The 23,189-nt window shown below is 40.5% G+C and overlaps 1 pseudogene; it reads left to right on the top strand.

The window, feature by feature from the left end:
* Positions 1–2,643: 2,643 nt before the first annotated feature.
* On the top strand, positions 2,644–10,815 carry LOC114682188 (annotated as a pseudogene).
* Positions 10,816–23,189: the final 12,374 nt, after the last annotated feature.

The raw sequence follows: 23,189 nt of genomic DNA on the forward strand, positions 1-23,189 counted from the left end.
TGATTTGCAATCCCAAGAATGGTGAGGGAGGGCTCCCTTTACTCCACATCCCTCCTGCACCCCATTGTTTTGTTGGTCTCTGCCATTCTAATTGGGCTAAGAGAGATGAAATCTTAAAGTTGTTTTGGTTAGTTTTTCCCTAATTACTGGGGACAATGAACATTTTTTAGTTATTCTTGGACATTTTTTTCATCATTTGAGATCTCTGTTTTTTTTTATTTTTGAGATGACAATATAATTACATTTATTCCTTCCCTTTCCTTCTTACAATTCTCCCATACACCACTCCCTACTCTTCTTCAAATTCATAGACCCAATTTTTAAATGTGTCATTTAGGACTTTTGTTGATTTTTAATCAATATATATTCTAAATATTAATCCTCTGTACAAAGAATAACTGGCACAAAATTTCTCACATTATTTGGGCTTCCTCTTCACCTGGTTGACTATTTGTTTAGCTGCCCAGAAGCTAAAATACTTCTATGAAGTCCTACTCAGCATTAATTTTTGGGCAAATCAAGTCCTATTCAGAAAGGTCTTTCTATTGTGGAATATTCACCAGAGAAGACTGCTCAGACATGGATTTAAGCCCATAGAAAGTCTTTATTAGCCATCTGGCAATTAACTAGTATTCAGGATCATAGTATAGCCCCAAGCCTTTCTCAGGGTAAGCTTTTAAGCCCCAAATCCATGTCTTAGGTTGACATACTTCAATTAACAAGAATAGTTAGCCAGAAGCAGAACTATAGAACCCAAAAAGCAAGGTTAGTACATTTAGAGACTTTCCTAGAACTATGGACTTTGATGGATTGGGTCTTTGTTTTTGTTTTAACAAGGGATACTGTCTACATGCTGAGTTTTATGGCCTGAATGGTACTTTATAGAGTCATAGAATCAGTTGTGCTAAGGTCTGGGGGCCTACTAAGTCTAGAACCCTGTCACATTCCCCACTGGTCTTAGTTAATGAGTCAAATTGTGGATTCATCCTGCTCTAAAGAAGTATAGTTGGTTAATGATATTAATTTTACTTAATTGATAGATAATTGACCATATAGTTTAAGATGTATGGCCCCAGTGTTAATCCAATCAGAATGAGAATTAAAGGCCCAGGCAGTGCTGATAATAGTTAGAAGGGGGACCAAGAGAACAGAGACTGGTACCAATGATCTGACTAATGTCTTTGTCTCTCTCTTTTGAGTTTTTGTTTGTTTCCAACCATGGCAAGATTTTTCTTTCTTTCTTTCTTTCTTTCTTTCTTTCTTTCTTTCTTTCTTTCTTTCTTTCTTTCTTTCTTTCTTTCTTTCTCCTGATCAATTAGCATAGAAGCAAGAAGTTTTTCCCAAAGCCATATATAGTTTCCTTTATCCCATAAGAAGTAAGTCTAAGCCTCTCCAATTTTGTAAGACCATTTCTGTAAAGGAATATAAATGATGTTTTAATTCCGAAACTGAAAAATTTTAATATCTCTAGGCCCTGATCAACCTGTCTACTTAGTTTGTAAGGCATCAGAAGAGCACAATTAGTCAAACCACTAGTACATGGCCACCAAGTAGTCTCAGGTGCCCAGTAATATTGCTGTTGTCCAGATGATTTAACCCACAAGGCAGAAGAGCAGGCATCAGATGAAGGTAAAATACTTAGGTTAAAGGTTTTGGATAGTAGACAAGTTTCAGTCCCTTGTAAGTCCTCTAATGTTAATTTAGGCTGCGCTGAGACTCAGTGAGTTTTGTCAGTTAATGGGCTGACAGTCTGATTAGACCAGGGGCTAAGTATCTAAGCATAATCAGCAGTCTTGGCTTATTTCTGGCTGGGAATGGTTAACTCTATTCCTAGGGTCCCTTCCTGTGGCATACAGTCTGGTTCTCCCATGTTTTCCCTGCTTCCCAAAGGCCAGAATAGTTTTTCAAAGGAATTTTCAGATTTTTCATTTTATGGCCATTGAATTACATTTTTCTATTGTGCATTTCTTGAGAGGAGGCTTTCTTTCTATATATTTATCTGTGTGTTTTTAGGAAGCCTCTATTGCACAACCCTGATTTTTGCAATGGAAACTTGCTGGCACCTAGAGGGCCCAGCCACAGATCATGCACAGAATTGTAAACACCATATTCCTATACCAAAAGATAAACTCCTGCATCTTTCCTATCTCCAGTACAACCAGACATTTAAAGTGGGCATCAGTGAGCAAAGGTCAAATTGAATTTAGGTACTGGTCTGTAGTCACGTTAGCTAATACCTTCACTGTATTCATCTTCATCAGTTTCCAGGGCCAGGCCTGAGGGTGGTGGGGTTTGGACCCTACCCCTATACTCATACCCATAAGATAAAACATAAGACTCAAGAGGAGTGTGTTGCTGGAGGGCTTCTCTCCAGGTTCCCCAAGCCCCACAGTCCCACAATCCACGTATAAAATAATCACTCAGACGCTTATATCACTTATAAACTGTATGGCCATGGCAGGCTTCTTGCTAACTGTCCTTATATCTTAAATTAACCCATTTTTATAAATCTATACCTTGCCACGTGGCTGGTGGCTTACCAGCATCTTCACATGCTGCTTGTCCTGGCGGTGGCTGCAGTGTCTCTCCCCTCAGCCTTCCGCTTCCCAGAATTCTCCTCTCTCCTTGTCCCACCTACTTCCTGCCTGGTCACTGGCCATCAGTGTTTTATTTATATAGAACAATATCCACAGCAGGAGTGGCCAGGGAGTGAGAGTGTCTGAAGCCTGGTGAAATGGGTCCATAGTCCCAGAGACAGCCTATTTGTCAGGGACATCTGTGACTTCTACTTTCTTGACCTGGGTATGGTAGCTCCATGGTGTAATGACAGATACCTTCACAGTCATAGGAGTGGAGAGAATCACCATGTAGGGCCCCTTCCAAGTTTATCCCAGTGCCTCCTGTGGCTGTCTATTTGACCCAGACAATATCACTGGACTTGAACTAGTAGAAACTGGTGGTAGACTTGGATATTGCCTGGGTTTCTCAGATGTCTGATAAGTACACTTTATGGAGATCTGGAGAGCCTGTAGTGACTTGAGAAGGGAGGTGGCCTCTGAGCTGGGGAAGCACTAGGGGAGGTCTTTCAAGTATAATCTCAGGGAGTAATTCCCTACCTAAGGGTATAGCAGGCCCTGAAGCAAAGCAAAGAAATGAAGTCTATCCAACCTTTACTGGACTCTAATGAGAGTTTTATTAGAGTTTCTTTTAATGCCCTGTTTATTTTTTTACCTGCCCGTAACTCTGAGGTCTATATGCACAATTAAGTTTTCAATCTATGCCTAAAGCTTTAGCTATTAATTGAGAGGTTCTGGCTATGAAAGTGGAGCCATTGTCAGACCCCATCACCGGGGCTGGGCACATTAGGGGACCAGTTCCTGGAGGAGCGTTTAAGCTACTATTTGAGAAGTTTCAGTCCAGGTAAATGCATCTACCCACCCAGAAAAGGTATATATAAAAACTAGCAAGTACATTTATCCACCCCTGGCAGGCAAGATCTTGGTGAAGTCAATTTTCCTAGAGTTCACTGGGGTATTGACCTCTTACTAGAACCCCTTGCTGGGTAAGGTCTCTGTTTTGGATTCACTTGAGTGCAAACCTGGCATCTAGCTGAGACATCCCCCTTTAGGCTGTCCAGTCTAGGTATAATATACCTTCGTCTAAGCAAGTCAAAAATTTTGTGGACCCCAGATGAGTATCCTGGTGAAGGTCAGTTCCCAGAGACCTATCAGCTGTTTCTGGGAGAATCATCTCTCCCTCTGGTGTCTTCCATTAACCTGAGGGTTTGAAATGTCCAGTTCTTCTTTACCATGGAGTCTCAGGAAGCATTGCGTCTGGGTAGGTCATCAGGGTATCAATAGGCCCCACTGCTCTTAGGACTGTTGTTGGGCAGCTAGGTCAGCAGCCCCCCAGTGGAGGACAACAATTTATAGGGGAAGCCAAATAGCCTCTAGGAGAGACAAGATTTTTGCTTTGGTTCTAATGTCCTTCTCCCCAGTGGCAAGAAGCCTTCTTTCTCTATTGATCACACTGTGGATGTGCACAGTAGTAAAAGCATAGCGACTATCCTTGTATGTGGTGGTGGATTTTGCTGTTTCTTATCTGAGAGCATGTGTCAGATCAATCAGTCCTCCTGGGCTGATGTACCTGGCTTGGGCCTAAATTATTTCAGTTAAAGTAACTACTGCAGCTCCTATATACCTGGTTTCATCTTTTTTCTTGTGACAGTTATAGATGAGCACGTATGGGTCTCCATCACGCAAGAAGGTAGCAGAATTGATGGTGGTGGGTTTCTCAAACTGGACTCAAGGATGAGCCAGAAGTAGCGCCTCGTACTGGGTCATATAGTCCTTAGACAACAAGTGGTCTGATGTACCTCAAAGGAGGGCCTCAAACACATCATGGGGTGTTATGTATATAAGATCTTACCCCAGAGTTAACTTGTTTGTTTGTTTTCATTAGACTAGTAGTAACCACCACAGCTCTTAGACAGGTGGGCAATCCTGTGGCTGCAGGGTCCGATCATTTGGACAGATATATCACAGGGCATTTCCATGGCCCCAAAGTTTGGGTTAAATGTCTGTTGTTTCATAAAACAAATAGATGAAAAGGTTTTGAGACATCTGGAAGTGCTAGAGCTGGAGCTGAAGTCAAGGCTGATTTTAAAGCCTCAAACACCTGTTTTGTTCATTTTCAGTCCAGATTAGAGGCTCAGTGCCCTGCTTTGTGCTGGTGTATAGAGGCCTTGCTATTTCAACAAATTCTGGTATCCGAAGGTAGCAATACCTAGCTGCACCTAGGAACTCTGGGACCTGTTCCTTAGTCTTTGGAGTTGGGATCTGAAGGACAGCAGTAATCCTACTTTGAAGCTAGCTCTTTTTTATCTCCCCTCAGCTGGTAGCCAAGATAGGTAGCCTCTACAAAGTGGGGCTTTCTTAGCTGACACTCTGTAGCCCAAGGACTTTAACTCTGGCAGTAGTCCTTGGTGACCCTTTTATAATCTGTTTTCCTGAGGAAACCTCTGAAGGAAGGGCAGGAGGTCAACACTTATTGTGTCATCAGACAGGGTTGGTACATGTTTAAATCTTTGCAGTAACCTGGTCCATGCAAGTTGCCCATTGTAACCTCCCTCTGCATTTGTCTACTTAAAAGCAAAGATGGGTTGACTCACCTCTGCCAATGGGAGATTGAAAAGTGCATCTTTTTGGTCCAAGAGAGTGTACACCTGTTTCTTTGGAGGAATCAGACTCCTAAGAATCAGATATCCTAGGTTTCCTCACAGGCAGGAGAAGTGTATTCCAGGGTGACTCGCAGGGCACCAGGATGCCTGTCAATCCAAGCCAGGAAATATTGTCTGCAATTTCTCCTTTCATTTTCTGGGTCATTGGGTGTTGCTTAATCTGGATGAGGGTAGCTGAACTGGCTAATTGAACAGTCATAGGAATTTGGTGTTGGGCCAGTCCTGGAGGGTTGGTTTCTGCCCATACCCCAGGAATCGTTTTTTTTTTTTTTTTTTTTTTTTTTTTTTTTTTTTTTTTTTTTTGTCAATCTGAGAGACAGTCCAAGTGTATCTTTTGATTGAAGGCTAGGACATATTCTGCTGACAGAGGATAAGACACCAAAATTTTGCTGGGTATCTGTAAGTCTAACCATATTTCATCATCAGAGAAGGTGATGGTGGCTTTCAGTTTATGCAAAAGGTCTTGTCCCAAGCAATTCTGTTGTTAAACACTCTTTGAGTTACCTCCAGCAACTGGGACCTACCTACACCTGTAACTTTTATAACTTTTTTCTAATATCTGGGGCCAACTGGGTGACAAAGGAAATCTTTTTAGCAGCTGTTTTTAATCCTTTAAAAAGGGACCCAGTGAAAATTGCTTAAAGTCTCCTTGGTCAGTGTTGGACACAAGGGAAAATCTGTTCTGTCCAGGCTATTGTCTGGCAGTGATCCCCTGCCCGGCCCAGGGGCAGTTTCTTTCATAGAATGATGGGTTTTGAGTTTTCCAATTAGGGATTATTGGTTGAAGAGGAGACATAAATCATGAGAATAGAACTTTCTCTTTTCCTTCGGTCCCAACTTAGGCGAACTTTATTTCATTCTCAGTGAAGGGAATGCTCACCTATGGGAACTATTTCTCCCTTCCTATGTGCATTCTGCTTAGATGGCAGGGAACCCTGGATGAGAGGCCTTGAACCCTCCACACAGGGACCTACCCTGACCTTGAGCATGAGTCAAGCAACAAAACAAGCAAGTGCTTCCCACTCCTGGAGTAGGACAGATAGGTAGAAGGGTTTTGCGTGTACGTATGTGTGTGTGTGTGTGTGTGTGTGTGTGTGTGTGTGTGTGTGTGTTTCTCTTAGCATGCTGGAAGAAACAAAAGTATTCAGGTCCCCAACAGGAGGGGGCACAGGTCTTAAGCCAGGGAGTTCTCATACTATATAAAGACACTGATCAATAAAGGGAAACAGAACTGACAGAAACCCATAGAAACACACACATACACATGCGTATGCACACTCACACTCATACACATACTGGCACACGCACAGGCACACACGAGTTGTGGGGGAGAACCAAAGGTGTCCACCATACATTCAAACACCAGGACAGGGGAATCCAGTGATGTCTCACACGGTTCCTGGACACTGGATCAGTAGCCACATCCCACCTCTCTGATCTGTCCAAACACAGGTGCTTTAGCCAGATTTACCTCCACAAGTGACTTTCTAATTGTTACCATTTGGGGTGGGGGTGTCAGACCCTTCTGAAGCATTAGGCACTGAATGATCAAAGGGAGCCCTGGGGACCTGGACTGTCTCAGGTTGTACACCCCCTAGAAGTCCCCGGACCACTGCACTCTCCCTCACTCCAAGGGGCTCTCAGACACTCAGTGTCTCGAGGTCTGGTTTCTTGGGATTTCAGTGGGACCTCCAGAAATGTTGTGGGGCATTCACCAGAGAAGATTGCTTGGGCATGGGTCTAAGCCAATAGAAAGTCTTTATCAGCCAGCTGGCAACTACAAGGGATGTTCGGGATCCCAGTGTAGCCCTGAGGCTTTCTTAGGGTGAGCTTTAAAGCACAAAAACCTTGTTCTGGGTGGACATACTTCAGTTAACAAGAACAGTTAGCCAGAAGCAGAACTACAGAATCCAAAAAGCAAGGTTAGTACGTTTAGAGACTTTCCCAGAACTGTGAACGTTGATGGATCAGGTCTTTGTTGTCATTTGGCTGGTGGTGCTGCCTACGTGCTGAGTTTTATGACCTGAATGATACTTAAATCCATTCTCTCCCATGTCCCAGACCTACAGACCAGGGTCAAGAGTCCAGGGCAGTCCTATGAGTGAATGTGTTTTGCCACCAGGCTGCAGGCAACCCCCCCCCCAAATTAAAAGCAGATACTACAACAATAACACCACACACACACACACAAAGATTCCCCCCCCTCCTCCTCTCCCTCTGCCTTTCCCGTCTTTCATATGTACAACACTAGCTACTCTATCCAAGAAGGGCCTGTCTTATTAACAGGGGATTTACCATGTTCACTTGGGTAATTGACTTCTTCTACCCACAGGAAGCCTTCCTTCCCTTGAGAACCAAGCCTCCAGAGTTCTATCTCCACACTGCCCAGATTTTCTGTGCTTGACCATAGAAAAAGACCAGTCTGCCTCCTGGAGACAATCACATCATTGCTTTGTAACTCAACCAACAATCCTGGAAGCAGCCTAATGATGCTGGAAATAGAGCACCCTTGAAGTGCGCATGCTCTGAGCTTACACAGGTTCCATGTCAGCAACTCCCAACCACAGGTCCTGTTAACATTCATATTGCTGCCATGCAATTTGTGATTGGCTAAGCCACATACATATCAGATACCTAGGGATAAGTCTAGACCTTGTGCCCACTGTGGCTCCTTCTGTATTAGTCCCACATGGCTTACTCTACAAAACAGTCTGTCCTTCCCAGTCAATGAGCTGTCCACCCTAAATGCTATACTCTGTGTCCTCTGTGTCCTTCCTTCTTATCCCTGTGATGCCTAGCTCATTGTACAGCTAACAGACACAGATTATTCTAGATACATATGCACATGTGAAAACAGGCACACAGTTGTAAAAATACACACAGATACACAGGCACATGCACAGAAGCCTATGCCAATCACGACCATAGTGCAGAATCCTCAGAAACAAAATCATGGATGTGAGTTTCAGGCCCTGAGCCCTGCCCCCTCACTCACCAGACAGGGCATTCTTACTGGGGGTTGACCAGAGAACCTGGAGCTGTCTACTTGACCCCTCCCACCCCGGTGGCTACTACAGCTACCAAGCTTGTCATGGGCGTGCAAGTATTTGTAACTCAGACCCGAGCAAGCTTCCAGTTGAAGGAGGCCTACCTTTAAAACCCTTCCAGGTGGACCCTGTGCTAGGAGGACAGAGGGATGGTGGTGGCTAATAGCTCAGGGTATAAGAGAATTTGGGAAGATGCCACAAGGGAGAAGCCCAGCATCCTCACTCAGACCCCAAGGACAACAGTCACTTCACCTCTGTCAGAATGCACCTCTGGATCATTCTAGCAAGGCAAGCAGGGTCGATTTCACCTCTTCCTGAGAGCCGGGCCTGACGATGGCAGAGAAAACTCAAAAGAGTGTGAAGATCGCCCCTGGAGCCGTGGTGTGTGTAGAGAGTGAAATCAGAGGTGATATGACCATAGGCCCTCGAACAGTGATCCACCCCAAAGCACGAATTATTGTGGAGGCGGGGCCAATAATCATCAGTGAAGGTAACCTGATAGAAGAGCAGGCCCTCATCATCAACGCTCATCCAGATATTATCATCCCAGGCACTGAAGAGCCAGAACCCAAGCCTATGATCATTGGCACCAACAACATGTTTGAAGTTGGCTGTCATTCCCAAGCCATGAAAATAGGAGATAATAATGGCATTGAGTCAAAAGCATACGTAGGCAGAAACGTCATCTTGACCAGCAGTTGCATCATTGGGGATTGCTGCAACCTAAACACTTTTGAAGTCATTCCTGAGAACTCGGTGATCTACAGTGCAGACTGCCTGTGAAGGATACAGATGGAGTGGCTGCAGCCCCAGACACTGCAGCTGGATTTCTTGATGAAAATCTTGCCCAATTACCACCACCTAAAGAAGACGATGAAGGGAGCCTCAACTCCGGTTAAGAATTAAGAAGTTGTTGAAGTAGTGATCTGTCTCTGCTGGCTTTTGAAAGGGCCGGGAGTTTAGCATCACATTGACTTTCTGTTGGAAACTTGAGTTAAGGAGAGAGGTGGTTCCCCTGTAACTACCTTTATAATTTATCTGGAGTGTATTGTTTCTTGTCCTTGTGGTAATTTATAGACTCAGTTTTTCTTTTGTGATACAAAGTATTAGCCATGCATTTATTATGTAAAGACCGTCCATGATGACATGTCATGTGTTTATATGCTAATGTAACCATAACTAAATAAAAGTTTGGCTACTTGAAGAAAAAAAAAAGAATGCACCTCTGGCATGGACACCCAGCAAAGCACAGGCAGCTGTATTCACTTGTAAAGGCTCCAGTTTTTCAAACCTGAGCCAGGAGTATGATAGGAGATGAGAAGAGTTGCCAATACCTTTGATTCTTCTTTCCTTGGACACAAGCCAGGGCCTTCAGGTACCCAGGCTTCTGGGTTCAGGTGGATGCTGCATACCACCAGGGGGCAGCATTCATTCACAACCTCTGCTGAAAAGACAGGATGCCCAGGAACAGGAAGTGGGAACAAGAACATATCCAAAAGAGAAACATCCCATCCCACCTGTTCCCTTGCCTGCCAAGCCCAGGGCTTGGGCCCCTACCCTAACCATCCCAGGCAATTCCAGGCAACCAGTGTAAGATATCTCAAGTTCTGACACAATCTCTATCTTCTTCTAGCCAACCTAACACTTCAATCTAAATTAAGCACATGTGTGTATGTCTTCCTTTTTACCAAACAATATATCACTTCAAGTACACCTCACACATTTATAATGAAAGTTTCTGCATTTTCTTTTTATTTACATAAATTTAGTATTTGCAGAGAAATTTTGTGTAGGTATTAACCAACAAATGGAATGGGAAACTTTATGCATTAAATCATGCATATTATCATACAAGTTAGCACTAGCCTTGGCAAGCACAGAAAGCAGCTCCCTTTTATCCCTCTAGGCATGTTCCTGGGCTGAAGGCTGGGATGGCAAGATGGCCATCCTCTGATTTTGTGTTGGGGAAAAGCACTCAAGTGGTACTTTCCTCAGATGTGGCATATTCTGTATCATTTGCTCCCTGATATTTTCAGCATTTTCTCCTACATCTACTTCTTGGCTCAGGTAGGCGGCTCATTTCTTCCCCCTCCCCTCTAAAGTCTCAATATGTAGCCCAGGCTGGCCCCCAACTTGCCACAATCTTCCTGCCTCAGGCTTCCAAGTGCTGGGATTACAGGCGTGGTGTACTACATCCAGATGCAGCTCAACATCTTTTCAACATACTCCAAGGAGTTTGCTGGGATCTGCTTAACATTCCAATGTTTGGCTAAGAAACAACTGATTTCAAACAATTTTTTATACTTCTTTTCTTCCTTTTTCCCTTTTATTTTTCTTGAGATTGCCTTGAGTAGCTCTGAACTCAAACTCAAGAACTTCCATTTCTGAAGGTGGGGATTTTAAGCGCAGGCCAGCAAGTCCAGCTTGTCTTTGATGAACCTTTATTTCCATTTCACTATACTCTCCGATAACTGTTTCACTTTATTTCTTTTTATTTTAAATTCATTGATTGTCCTTCTGAGTCTGGGTTACCTCACTCAGGGTGATATTTTCTAGTTCCATCCATTTGCCTGCAAATTTCATGATGTCATTTTTTTTCCTGCTGAAGAGTATCCCATTGTGTATATGTACCACATTTTCTTAATCCATTCTTTGGTTGAGGGGCATCTAGGTTGTTTCCAGGTTCTGGCTATTATGAATAATGCTGATATGAACATAGTTGAGCATGTGTTCTTGTCGCATGATTGAACTTTCCTTGGGTATATGCCCAAGAGTAAAGTTTTTTTGTTCATTTTACATACCAATTCCTGTTCCCCCTCTTTCCCTTTCTCCTGCCCTCTAACTCCCTCAATCCCACACCCATCCACTCCTCAGAGCGGTTAAGGCCTCCCTTGGGGAGTAACAAAATCTGGCATACTAAGTTGAGGCAGAATCAAGCCCTTCCGCCCCTCCTCCGATATTTATAAGAAGGCTTGCCACTACCAAATCTGTGTACTATTGAAACTGATATTTTCCTCTCTCCTTTCAGATTCCTAACTGCCCACTTTGTGGTTGGACCTTGCATGGCAAATACATTGTAATTTGAAGGGTAGGGACATAAGCTCCAACTCTGATATTTAAATTTATTTGGATTTTTCTCAGTGGTCCCTAAAGGTCAACATTTTTGCCTCATAATTGTATGTTTTGTTACAAGCCAATTCAACCACACATGAACCAAACAGGTCTAACATGATTTTGCTGGCCAAAGGCCAGCTAGACTCAGCTACACTGTCTTTCACCTCACAAGATTTGAATAATCCTTGTAGTGGTTCCAAAGTGGCTGGGGTTTTCTGCTTCCGGGTCCACTGGCACTTATGAAGTACGAGTACTCTGGGCTGTATCGGTGACTTATGCCTCAGATGTTGGTGCGTAAATTAAAAATTCAGGAAGCCATTTTCCTGATGCAAACATCAAAGTTAAATTCCATCTGGACAGGGGCTGATTATTAGAAAGAATACCCAGGAAAGCTCTTATTTCTGTGGCTTACCTCATAAAAATAGACATCATGGCATTATTTTTTTCCAAACCAAAGCATTAAGGTGGGAAAAGATAGTTAAATAAACTTTTTCTTTATTGTTGACATGACTAGAGAGATATCTGACCTGATTAGGATTTTATAAAGAATTTTGTATGGAATCCTTACAACAATCCGGTAAAACAAGTACCATGTCCTTGTTCTCGTTTTACATATGAGAAAGTTGAGAAGCAGATTGCTTAAGTAATTGGTCCACAGTTGTTAGTAAGTTACAGCACTGAGAATCCCATGAAGGCTCCTACTACTATAGAAAGTGAATTTATGACCATTCCTATATAGTTCAGATATATTTTTATCTAATAAGGCAGACATACTAGGTGTGTATGTATGCATGCATGCATGTATGTTTTCTTGAGACAAGGTCTGTCTATGTGGCCCATTCTTCCCTTGAACTCTTGATCTTCCTGCTTCAGCCTCCTGAGTTCTGGGATTACAGGCATGTGTAACCACACAAGGAGAAATGGAATCTTTTGGGAAAGTGATTTCATATCCACTTATGGAAGAAGAAATCGAGGACTAGAATATTGTCCTAAATCGTTAACTTGAATATTCCTACACAAAGGAATACAGGCAAAGGAGACAGTAAATAACCTGTTCATTGATGTAGTACAGGGAACTTCCGACTGGTCTGTCTTGAACGCCAGTCAGTTATATTAGTGAGGAATTGAGTTAACTACTTCACGTTAGTTTGTAAGACGCAACCCTTCTATACCCTACCCACTTTAACCCTTCTGTCTGAATTATGGATTTCATTCTTTGCAGTCATTTTTCTTTTCTTGTTCTACTTTTTTTTGAGACAGGGTCTCACTGTGTAACTCTGGCTGTCCTGGAACTTATTACGTAGACCAGGCTGGCATTGAACACACAGAGCTCTGCCTCCTTCTGACTCTCCAGTGCTGGGATTAAAAATGTGTGCCATCATGACAGGCTCCTTTCTTTCTTCTTTAACCCTAATTTCAAACTTTAAATAAAGAGCAGAAACTCCTGCACCCCAACCTCCAACCTCTTAACCTTTTCTTTTCAAGTCATGAATTTTCTTCTTTGCAGCTGTTTCTGTTCTCATACCCAATCTCAAGGAAATCCAAGGCAACACCTAATAATAAACATACTGAAGACTCTTTACATAGATCATTAGTTCTCAGTCAGGGAGAGGAGATTTTTTAAGGACCATTGTCTCCTTCCTCCACATATGTTTGTAAGTATATGGGAAAAACTTCAATGCTTGCAACTTGATGGTGATGTAGCGTTGCTGATATCTTTTGGGCAGGAGCCAGAAATGTGCCTGAATATCATATGCAAACATGCACATGAGAATCCCTTCCATAGAATAGCCAGGGGTGAAGTGAAAACATTATGAGGGACTAATATATAACATTGTTAGTATGGTTATATGTTGTATACTAAACTTTGCTGAAAGTGAATCTGAAGTATCCTTACTGAGCAACACACACACACACACACACACACACACACACACACACACAGAGAGAGAGAGAGAGAGAGAGAGAGAGAGAGAGAGAGAGAGAGAGAGAGAGAGAGAACTATATGTCTTAGTTATTCTATTCTGTGGTGTAATGAAATACTATTGATGGAATAATCTTGCTTTATTTTATTTTTATTATAATTATTTGAATTAGGTATTTTATAATGAACAGAAATTTGTGATTTATTAGTTCACAGCTATGGAGGTTGTAAAGTTTAAGATTAGGGGGAGTCAAAATCTTATGAAGGTATTATTGATGGATCAGACATGGTGGAAGAAGAGGAAACAAGGCCAAATTAATCCTTTGAAGAGCCTAGTCCCATAAGAATGTCATTAATTAATTTATGATTACTGAGACTTCCTGACCCAACCTCTTCTTACAGGTCTCACCTAATTGCATTGGAGTTTATGTTTCCTACATGTGAACTTTGGAAGCCATATTGGAACCATTGCACTTACCATCACGCTCTACCTCTGGAGCTCATTTACCTGCAATTCTTGTCTAAAGGTCAATTCACAGGGAAAAATCCTGAGAGAAATTTCCTAATGGAATTCTCCTGATCTAATCACCCTTTTAATTTTCAACTTCTCAACACTGATAGTGTGGGGTTTAAGTTTCCAATACATGAATTTTGAAGGACATGTTGAACATTAGCATTATATGAGGTGTTGAATTTGTTGATTGACTTGTGAAGTAATCATTTTACAGTGCTGTACACTTCAAATATGTGTGCCCTTTCTCATCATACCTCAATAAAACTGAAAATTATTTTAATCAACTAATAAATGGAAAATAGCCCAAATATCAGTAATGCTAGTATTGAGACAGTCTCTTGGAGGGATAATTATGAATTACATCACAAAATGGTTTTATATGAAATTCTCCAGGACAATACCAGTTCTGTAACTAGGCTGCTCTCTTGTAAATTCCAACAGCTTTAGTGCACCTAAGATGACTTCTGTGAACAAAAAGAGCTGTCTCAAAGACTGTTTCACAAACATTTATAGGATTCTCAAACAAGTAGTTAATAATAATTTATTCAAATAAACAAGAAGCAAACAACTGAACAACAAACCACTCCTTACAAGTGAGGAGGAGGAAGGGAGATGCTCTGTAAGGAGATGATTCATGCATTACATTAATTATGACCTCATCTTTACTATACCATGCCCTGACGTACAGATAGACAAATTCTTCCTCCAGATATTTATGAGAACTCTTTAGATATCAGTGAGTTGTGGCAAAGGTATCTGTGGAGAAATAGTCCTACTTAATGCTGTAAAATAAGAAAGTGCACATCTAAAGATAGACCTAATAAAAAACATGGAAGTTGGGGCTACTGGGTATAAGTCATCTCATCCTTTCCACAGCAGCTTTAACATATTTTGGATAGGTGGACTGGGTCATTAGGTGACTAGACTGCTCATGTCCCTAGTTTATCTTTAGAATATTTCTGGAGTATTATTGGCCCATGGAAGAAAGGTTTTGGCTAAATATCAAACAAAACATGGTATGATATGTTGGAAGAAGAGTAAATTTTTGATCATAGGGTATAATATCTGTTTTACATTTTTTATTATAAAGTAAGGCTTCCACTGTGCAGATATGACTATCCTGAAACTCACTCTGAAGACCATGCTGGCTTTGAACTCACAAAGATCTACCTGCCTCTGCCTCCCAAGTGCTAGCATTAGAGGGGTCTGTTGCCATGTCCTTCTATCTGCTGTAACCTAGCTCTTCTATACTGAAGTCAAAAGACTTTTGTTGTAGGGCTTGATTGACTTGGATCTTACCAGGGACTCTGTAATTTTTATTGGACTAGAGTTACTTAGCTTCTCTAAGAATCTGTTACACCAACAACAAAACAGTGTATTGAGAATTCCACCTAACAGCCTTGGGGAGATTAAATGGAGTTATGCATGTGAATTGAGAAGCACTGCTCTTTAGTATTTGTTACCACTCAGGGAAACTCAATTTACCAAACCTAGTGCACAGAACTTAAGCCATTACCCTTTTCATAATTTTTGGCAGTCTGTCTTACATGCTGGGATCACAATAGCCATTTGTAAAGATTTTCACAGTAAAATTTGGGCTGTAGTTGTTATTATATTTTTGGAAAATTTAGAGTGTGTGTGTAGTTGTCCAGTATTATAACTAAGAGACATTAGATACAAAACTACTATTTAGAGTTCATGGTCACAGCAAAAGCTTATTTTCCATAAATATAGAGAGAGATGCAGAAAACCTTTATGGTCCTGAGTAGTAAATTGGATTAAGTATGGGATGCCTACCAATTGATATAATACTTATAAATTTGAGATATGGTCAAGATTTCTCCAAACTGTACTGAAAATATTGCCCCATAGTTTTCATATGTGATGAATAGTCAATGTACTTTGATAGGCATTTTTGGTGGTGGGAATTTCCACAACTTGGGATGGTAATTGACATTTATGTTTGAAACCTTAAAATAATCACATATTTTTATAATTAATTAAATTTATAAGAATGCATGTTGAGGAAATAATCAATAGAAATTTTAAAAAGATAATGATTTAAATATTATAACAATTGAGAAAATGAAAGATTTCTAGATTAGTAAAAATAATTCAAGTGAATTATGTTATACACATCTGATTGAATTCTTTAAATCCACTTTAAAATATCAAAAGCTTCAAACCAGAACTCTCAGTCGGTCTAAATTTGTAATCTAAGCTACTTAAAAGGCTGAAGCAGGAGAATCACAAGTTCAAGGCCAGCCTAGGCAACTTAGAGAGCCCTTTTCCAAAAGAAAAGGTAAAAATAAATTCTTGGGGATATAGCACAGTGGTGGGGTTCTTGTCTAGCATATATAAGGGCATAAATTCAATTCCCACAACTACAAAAAGGCTCAAAGAATAATACTAAGTAAAAAATGATTCCTAAGACATTTTTACAATTTCAATTTTGTATAAGTATATGTGTATATACTAAATACTAGTGGGGATATTTAGGTGAAGAGGTTACAGAGGGTTTTGTTTTACTCTGAGCTTTGCTTTATTAAAATATAAACAAAAAGATAACTTTAATAGTATGTAATGCACATACTATATGCTATGAAGCACTGCCAGGCTGTTTTAAAACTTCATTATACAAGTATGTTTCAAGACTAATACCCATGTTTCCCTGTTGCCAACAATTAAAAGTTTTCCTGTATGTTTGGTGTTAAAATAGTTTAGTCAAGCATTTTGAATGTAGAAGCTTGAGAGACATTGCAACAGAAACTGAAAGATACATACTTGGAAAATCCAGTTGATAGTTAGATTGTTTGAATATGAAATGTTTTTCCTCCACTAAGTACTCAGGAATAAGCTTTATATTGGATCTCAATCTTTAGTCTAGGTTGACCAACAATGGCTTCAGACTCACAGCAATCCCTCTGCCTTGTGTAGGATTCCAGGCATGAGCTATCATGTCTGCCTTGGTACATTTAATAAAAACTGAGTTTTCCCATAGTACTGAGTGGTAGGCCTGTTGCTCATTAGGAAGGAAGAGGGCATGCATAGGTCCTGCATAAGTTCAAAACACACAAAATCCCAGCACTGAGAAAAGAAAGTGGACATATGTCCCACCCTTAACCAAGAAGCTATTTGCAATTGATATCTTCTGTGAAAGGGAAAATCAGCTTTTTTTCCAGTGGAGTGTCACCGGGTGTATTATCCATACTCCAGGACAGGCTCCAAGCTCAGAAGTAGTTGGCTAACACAAAATGGACTACGTGGTTTGGTGTGTGTGTGTGTGTGTGTGTGTGTGTGTGTGTGTGTGTGTGTGTGCATTTTTGTTTTGTTATTTTTTACATTATTTGTTTTTGTTTGTTTGGGGTTTTGGCCTTAGAGAGAGGGAAAGACTATAATTTGGTGGGTAGGGAGTTGAAGAGGATCTGGGAGGAGTTGGGGTAGGGGAACCAATATGATCAAAATATATGATATGAAATCAAATTTTAATAAAACAGTAATAAGTTTCCAAACAATGTTATGGTGAGGAAACAGAAGAATTAGACGGATAGATTCTAGGGTATTCTGTTACTTAGAACTGCACACATCAGCCTCATTCTTCCTAGGGACATCAGAAAGTGGACTGGTATAATTTGAACTTCTGTTTCTAATCATTGCCGCCACCCCCCCTTCCACCCTCCCCCCATGGTTACATGCACGGATAGCTCTACAGGGGCAAGAACATCAAATACATAAAGAACTACAAGATTATCCCAGGAATGGGCTCAGGGTATCTGTCTAGTTCATAAGGACCTACTTGTGTATCCTTCCATTGCGCTGCATTATTGTTTGTTTCCATGTCCCTTTCACATTTTGCTCTGCCAGAACATACACGAATGTAGGATAAAATGTTGGTTCAAAATGAAGTTATATCATATAGTTTTACATATGAAACATGTATGTAAAATTAATAATCTAATTACCTGAAGAAAATTCATTTTTACTGTTTCAGCATAATAACTTCTAATTTTTTTCAATGTATCTGTGTATATGTTTCTAATTTTCTTTTCCTTCATTTCATGTCATTTTTGACATATCATCTCTTGTATCTGTACAGACCTGGAACTTGGCATGTAACTGAGGATGACCTTGGACTTCTGATCCTCCTGCCTCCACTTCTACCTCTCTTTCAAAAGAAAACATAAAGGGGGCTGGGGCATAGCACAGTAGGGTCTACAGTTACTCTTTTTTAAGTTTTTAAAAAATATTTAATTTTTATGTGTTTGGGTGTTTTGTCTGTATGTATGCCTGTGCACCACATACATGTGTGGTGCCAAAGGAGACCAGAAGAGGGTGCTGGATCCTCAGAACTGGAGTTACAGATGGTGATGAGCTGCCACATCAGTGCTGGGAATCTAACCCAGGTCCTTCAGCTGAGCAACCAGTGCTTAACTGCTGAGCCATCTCTCCAGTCCTAGAGTTTCTCTTTACTGTGAGAGATTCTCAGACACAGTAAGGTATAGAATGGACACTGCATACAAACCGGACTTGAAATAGTGCTGGATGGTTAGGGTCAAGGTGTAGATGTCCCCTGCAAATTTTATGTGGAAATTTCCTTGACATTGTGGTGTTATTGGTCGGTGGGTGATTTGCTCTGGAGTGTTCTGCCCTCATGAATACTTGAATGCTGTTATTATTGCAAGTGGAGACCTGATTAAAAAGATTAGTTCTTCCTGGTTCCCTCTCTGTCTTGTACAGGCTCTCTTGCCTTTCAGCCATTTTAGGATGCAGCAAACTCCAGCGGCCACACTTTAGAACTTCTCAGCCATCAAAACTCATAAGGTGAACAAAATACTATGAGCTACAATTGATCTAGTTTGTGATATTCTGTTTTAAGTGAAGAACATGAACTAAGATGGGTACCTCAGAAAATTGGCAGGAGATTCCTTTTCTTGATAGGAATTCTAAAGGTTCATTCTTAGCCACAGGGTAAAATATGAATTTAATCATCTATTCTTAAGCTCAGCAATGTGCAAGTAGTTTTTGACATTTTTTCAAGGTAATGGGGGGTATGTAAGTGAAGAAAACAAGGTTCCTCACCAAACTAATTCCATGGCAGTATCCCAACCATTTCTTTTACCTTTACCCCTATTCAACAAATTTTAGATATCTTTTGACTGGCGTTGTGTTATTTTATGAGAATTGTTGCCTGGTTATAGTGATGTTTCCTAAACCCCAATATTTTCTGTCCAAGCTTTTTCTTAATCTCCTGTGAAGATCTAAGTATTTTATTCACTTAAACACTTAAATCTGTATTCCATTTTTCTGCTTGATTATTCAATGTCTTGCTTGATAACTTAATACTTCCCAGGAAAGACTACAAGTTCCTTATAGACATAGTGCCTAGTATAGTGAGTATGTCAGAACCTTGCATTACCACAATGATGAAATTCCGTATATTTTTTTTCTGTTTTGAATGAAACTTGCCCACGGAGACTCTACTACAGAAGTTCTGAAAGTCTTCATGCTAGTCTATTTACAAGAGTAAGACCGAATTCCTGGAGGCAAAAGGCCCATAGAGACAAGAAATCTGAGTGTATTTTTGGCATTGCTACTCAATATAAAGGACTTGAAATATTTTATTTTAAATTATGTGTATATATGTGTGTCTGTGTATAGGTATGTGTATGTGCAGGTGTCCTAGGAGTCCAGAAGAGAGTGCTGGATTCCCCTGAGGCTGGAGTTACAGGTGGTTGTGAGCAATGTGACTCGGGTGCTAAGAACCAAGCTGTGGTCCTCAGGAAGAACAGCAAGTAAGCTCAGTTAGTGAGCCATCGTCTAGCACTTGAGGAGAGGACTTTTGAAAACACAGCACCATGTAGAATACTAGACTCCTTGTTCTTTCGGTTCTCCCTGTGGAAAAGGAGACACTGACCACTTTGCTGTATATTTCATGGTGTTATTAGGAAGAGCATATGAGAATTTATATGGTAAAATGTGTTATAGTTTTTTTTTTTCCTTTCTTCTTGGTATTTCAAAGCCAAGCAAGGGTAAAGGGAACTGCAAGATAAAAACTTTCCTGGATAAAAGGAGATATTGGCATGTTTTTGTTTTGACCACTGCTTACCTAATAGGACCTTTTAGTTCTCCTCTATGGCTAATTAAAAAACAAAGGAAAATATTAGATGGCAGAATAAAGAATGGGGGTGTCAGCAGAACAGCCCGAACTTGAGCTTGGCATCAAAAGCACGCACATGTTTCCTATTGGCCCAGTAGATTACCAAAGGGAGCCAGGATTCAGTTTTCTAGCTAATATGTAACCCAAGAGGGATGCCAATCGATGAACGTGTTCTCAGCAGTCAGAGATTCTCTGGAAGACTATAAGATGAGGAAGCTTAAAGAGTTCACAATGTTTCAAAGAGTTCACAATGTTTTCAAACACAAGTTTGTTTTGTGCTCTATCTCCAGCCCAAGAGGTTGAAAGTTGATGTCCTAGAACAATGCAACAGAAGCTACATGCTTACACACCTCCCAAAATTTCCTGTGCACCAATAATTTGAACATTTGTCACGCAGTGGGCATTGAGGAGCAGCCATTCATAGCCAGTGATTTGGTGACAGTTGAGCGCAGGTTGTACCAATAACTCTTCCTATCTCTGACCCTGCAGAGGAGAAAGAGTCTCTCAAAAGACAATTAAGAAATCAAAGAGAAATTTGTATTCCCTTACTTTGCCAAGGTCCTTGAAGTGAACTGTAGCAGTAGCTGTGGGTTAGCAGGACAAACAGTGAACTGCATTCACTTAAAATTTTAGGTTTTTATTTTAATATTTTGCTTTGAAAATTAATATCTCATCATCAACAGCATCATCAGCATCATCAACATCATCATCATTGTGTATGTACTGTACGTGTGTAGATGAGAGGACAGTCTCTGGGAGTCAGTTCTCTACTTCCACCACTGGCCCAGGGATTGACCCTGAGTCCCCTCAAACTTGAGTAGCAGGTACCTCTACCCTATGTGTCATCTCGCTGACCTGGATAGATATTTTAATACTAGGTGATGCTAGGCTAAACTTTTCTTGTTTTTTTTTCTTAAACCTTTTTGTTATTGTTGTTGATACAGGGTCTCATATGCAGCTCAGGCTAGCCTCAAATTCACAGAGGGAAGCCCAGCTACCCTTCCCAAGTGCTTGGATTAAATGTATGCACCACCACGTCTGGCTACTTAGTATTTTTTATTGATTTATAAGAATTGCCCATGTTGGCCACACGATAGTGGCACATGCCTTTAATCCCAGCACTTGGGAGGCAGAGCCACGTGGATGGATCTCTGTGAGTTGAAGGCCAGCCTGGTTTACAGAGTGAGATCCAGGACAGGCAACAAAACTACACAAAGAAAAACTGTCTTGAAAAACCAAAAAAAAAAAAAAAATCACCTTTACAGAGTTACCTTCTGATTTTAGAAAGAACCGGTGTAGAATTAGATATCACTAGCTAGTGTTTTGTTTCAAACTTTCTCTGGCATGCTAGCCTTCATATTTGTAGGAGGGCATTGTGTGAATTCTCCATCCATTTATTCATTGATATAGCACTTTCTCTGACAGTAAGATCTAGGTAACAGAGTCTCTCTCTCTCTCTCTCTCTCTCTCTCTCTCTCTCTCTCTCTCTCTCTCTCTCTGTGTGTGTGTGTGTGTGTGTACTCATGCACATGTGCATGTGCTCATACATGTGTGCGTGAGACACTATGAATATATGGAAGTTAGAAGACAGAAGTATGTTCTTTCCTTATTGCCAGGTAGGTCCCGGGGATATAATTGAGGACATCGGGCCTGTTGGCAAGCACCTTCACCCTCTAAGACATGTCACCAGCTCCACTTCTGTCTTCCTTCTAATTTCAAACACACAGTTCACAGATGTGTTTTGTTCATCAGTTGATAAGATAGACCCAAAAGGAGACAAAATATTCGTCTTCCATTACACAATGTCTTGGAAGTGAATTCTTTTAATAAAATACTTATATTTATGTATGTGTTTGTGTCTTCTTCTTTGGGTGTGCAACTTGCATGTACAGGTGCCCTAGAAGGTGAAAACAAGGCATTGAATCTTCTGGAGTTGGAGTTACAGGGAGTTGTGAGCTGCCTAATATGGGTTCTGAGAAGCGAACCTGTGTCATCTGAGAACAAGTCCTCTTAACTGCTGAGCCATCTCTCTTGTCCCAGAGAGTGAATTCTTCACACCTGTTTTGCTTTCCTTTGCTTTGGTAGTAAAGTCATTAAGTGGCCTACCTGAGTCACATTTTTGTTTGTTTTGAAATAGAGTGCCCTGTAACCCAGACAGGGCTTGAACTCATGTAGCCAAGGATGATATTAAACTCCCGCTCCTGGTGCCTCACTCTCTCTGTACTACCACACACAGCTCTTAGTCAGATGACATAAATTTGCTGAGCTGCACTGGGCACTAGTGCTTAGAATACAAGGAGGCTTAAGACAGTCTTCTTGCACTCAAAGGACACAATTTCACACGAATGTAGCGTAGTATAGGAATACAGAAGAGAAGCATCTAAATAGAGTCTGTTGTAATACAGAAGGAAACTCTGTGCAAAGGTCCAGAGAAGATGACACCTAATCATGAGTTTAAAGGATGATTGAGTAGTAGTTCATCAAATATGCAAGAGGATGGGAATTTCCCAGAAGAAAAATAATTAACGCAAGTGAAGTCACATAGGTGAGAAACACCGTGTACAGAATAGGACACACAAGCTTAAGAGTTAGTGTCAAAGACTGGCAAGAGATGATATCATGCACATATGTAGTAGGCTACTTTAATGTTTTCAATACTGAAATTTATTAAAATATTAGGATTTTTGCTATTATATAAATTAATTTTAAAAATTCATTTTACATTTTTTCAAAAGGTTCAATAATATTTTACAAACTTCTATTTTAAGGTATTTTAATTTTTTCACTACTAAAATTTATTAGAATAATATGATTCTTTGCTATTCTAAACGTTAATTTTAAAAATTCATTTTACATTAGTTCAATATGTTAAGTAAATATATGCCTGTATTTTTTGCATTATATATTTTAAATATTTATTTATATCTTATTTAATTTTTAAATTTTTAGAAATGTAAATAAAATCACATCCTTTCCTTTCTAGTTTCCATCCCCTCCATATCCTCTCCTCCTGGATGCCTCTCCAATTTATGATCTCTTTTCCTTAATTATTGCATAAACACACACACACACACACACACACACACACACACAAATACAATCTTCCCAGTGTATTTAGTGTTGCTTGTATATGTACATGATTTTAGAGCTGACCATTTGATATTGGTAACCAGTTAAAAGGGTTATCCCTGGGG

This window comes from Peromyscus leucopus, chromosome X, assembly GCF_004664715.2.
Source record: "Peromyscus leucopus breed LL Stock chromosome X, UCI_PerLeu_2.1, whole genome shotgun sequence".
Lineage (NCBI taxonomy): Eukaryota > Metazoa > Chordata > Mammalia > Rodentia > Cricetidae > Peromyscus > Peromyscus leucopus.